Below are 3,147 nucleotides of genomic sequence, written 5' to 3' on the forward strand. Positions count from 1 at the left end.
TTGCCTCCTTTATCAAAGATAAGGTGACCATATGTGTGTGGATTTATCTCTGGGCTTTCTATCCTGTTCCATTGATCTATCTTTCTGTTTTTGTGCCAGTACCATACTGTCTTGATTACTGTAGCTTTGTAGTATAGTCTGAAGTCAGGGAGCCTGATTCCTCCGGCTCCATTTTTCGTTCTCAATATTGCTTTGGCTATTCGGGTTCTTTTGTGTTTCCATACAAATTGTGAAATTTTTTGTTCTAATTCTATGAAAAATGCCAGTGGTAGTTTGATAGGGTTTGCATTGAATCTGTAGATTGCTTTGGGCAGTAGAGTCATTTTCACAATGTTGATTCTTCCAATCCAAGAACATGGTATATCTCTCCATCTGTTTGTATCATCTTTAATTTCTTTCATCAGTGTCTTATAGTTTTCTGCATACAGGTCTTTTGTCTCCTTAGGTAGGTTTATTTCTAGGTATTTTATTCTTTTTGTTGCAGTGGTAAATGAGAGTGTTTCCTTAATTTCTCTTTCAGATTTTTCATCATTAGTGTATAGGAATGTAAGAGATTTCTGTGCGTTAATTTTGTATCCTGCTACTCTACCAAATTCACTGATTAGCTCTAGTAGTTTTCTGGTAGCATCTTTAGGATTCTCTATGTATAGTATCATGTTATCTGCAAACTGTGGCAGTTTTACTTCTTCTTTTCCGATTTGGATTCCTTTTATTTCTTTTTCTTCTCTGATTTTTGTGGCTAAAACTTCCAAAACTATGTTGAATAATATAGTGGTGAGAGTGGACAACCTTATCTTCGTCCTGATCTTAGAGGAAATGCTTTCAGTTTTTCATCATTGAGAATGATGTTGGCTGTGGGTTTGTCATGTATGGCCTTCATTATGTTGAGGTAGGTTCCCTCTATGCCTGATTTCTGGAGAGGTTTTTTCATAAATGGGAGTTGAATTTTGTCAAAAGCTTTTTCTGCATCTACTGAGATGATCATACGGTTTTTCTCCTTCAATTTGTTAATATGGTGTATCACATTGATTGATTTGCACATATTGAAAAATCCTTGCATTCCTGGGATAAACCCCACTTGATCGTGGTGTATGATCCTTTTAAGGTGCTGTTGGTTTCTGTTTGCTCGTATTTTGTTGAGGATTTTTGCATCTATGTTCATCAGAAATGTTGGCCTGTAGTTTTCTTTTTCGGTGACATCTTTGTCTTGTTTTGGTATCAGGGTGATGGTGGCCTTGCAAAATGAGTTTGGGAGTGTTCCTTCCTCTGCTATATTTTGGAAGGATAGGTGTTAGCTCTTCTCTAAATGTTTGATAGAATTCGCCTGTGAGGACATCTGGTCCTGGACTTTTGCTTGCTGGAAGATTTTTAATCACAGTCTCAATTTCAGTGCTTGTGATTGGTCTGTTTATATTTTCTGTTTCTTCCTGGTTCAGTCTCGGAAGATTGTGCTCTTCTAAGAATTTGTCCATTTCTTCCAGGTTGTCCATTTTATTGGCATATAGTTGCTTGTAGTAATCTCTCATGATCCTTTGTATTTCTGCAGTGTCAGTTGTTACTTCTCCTTTTTTATTTCTAATTCTATTGATTTGAGTCTTCTCCCTTTTTTTCTTGATGAGTCTGGCTAATGGTTTATCAATTTAAATTATCTTCTCAAAGAACCAGCTTTTAGTTTTATTGATTTTTGCTATTGTTTCCTTCATTTCTTTTTCATTTATTTCTGATCTAATCTTTATGATTTCCTTTCTTCTGCTAACTTTGGGTTTTTTTGGTTCTTCTTTCTCTAACTGCTTTAGGTGTAAGGTTAGGTTGTTTATTTGAGATTTTTCTTGTTTCTTGAAGTAGGATTGTATTGCTGTAAACTTCCCTCTTAGACCTGCTTTTGCTGCATCCCATAGGTTTTGGGTTGTCGTGTTTTCATTGTCATTTGTTTCTAGGTATTTTTTGATTTCCTCTTTGATTTCTTCAGTGATCTATTGGTTATTTAGTAGCGTATTGTTTAGCCTCCATCTGTTTGTATTTTTTACATTTTTTTTACTGTAATTGATATCTAGTCTCATAGTGTTGTGGTCGGAAAAGATACTTGATATGATTTCAATTTTCTTAAATTTACCAAGGCTTGATTTGTGACCCAAGATATGGTCTATCCTGTAGAATGTTCCATGAGCACTTGAGAAGAAAGTGTATTCTGTTGTTTTTGGATGGAATGTCCTATAAATATCAATTAAGTCCATCTTGTTTAATGTGTCATTTAAAGCTTGTGTTTTATTTATTTTCATTTTGGATGATCTGTCCATTGGTGAAAGTGGAGTGTTAAAGTCCCCCACTATTATTGTGTTACTGTCGATTTCCCCTTTTATGGCTGTTAGCATTTGCCTTATGTATTGAGGTGTTCCTATGTTGGCTGCATAAATATTTACAATTGTTATATCTTCTTCTTGGATTGATCCCTTGATCATTTTGTAGTGTCCTTCTTTGTCTCTTGTAATAGTCTTTATTTTAAAGTCTTTTTTGTCTGATATGAGAATTGCTACTCCAGCTTTCTTTTGATTTCCATTTGCATGGAATATCTTTTTCCATCCCCTCACTTTCAGTCTGTATGTGTCCCTAGGTCTGAAGTCGGTCTCTTGTAGACAGCATATGTATGGGCCTTGTTTCTGTATCCATTCAACCTGTCTATGTCTTTTGGTTGGAGCATTTAATCCATTTACATTTAAGGTAATGATCGATATGTATGTTCCTATTACCATTTTCTTAATTGTTTTTGGTTTGTTTTTGTAGGTCTGAAGTCGGTCTCTTGTAGACAGCATATGTATGGGCCTTGTTTTTGTATCCATTCAACCTGTCTATGTCTTTTGGTTGGAGCATTTAATCCATTTACATTTAATGTAATTATCGATATGTATGTTCCTATTACCATTTTCTTAATTGTTTTCGGTTTGTTTTTGTAGGTCTTTTCCTTCTCTCGTGTTTCCTGCCCAGAGAAGTTCCTTTAGCGTTTGTTGTAGAGGTGGTTTTGTGGTGCTGAATTCTCTTAACTTTTGCTTATCTGTAAAGGTTTTAATTTCTCCATTGAATCTGAATGAGATCCTTGCTGGGTAGAGTAATCTTGGTTGTAGGTTTTTCCCTTTCATCACTTTAAATATG

The sequence above is a fragment of the Delphinapterus leucas genome, chromosome 1 (genome assembly GCF_059928025.1).
Source record: "Delphinapterus leucas isolate spDelLeu-1000000601 "Yukka" chromosome 1, BTC_Dleu_Yukka2, whole genome shotgun sequence".
Taxonomy (NCBI): domain Eukaryota; kingdom Metazoa; phylum Chordata; class Mammalia; order Artiodactyla; family Monodontidae; genus Delphinapterus; species Delphinapterus leucas.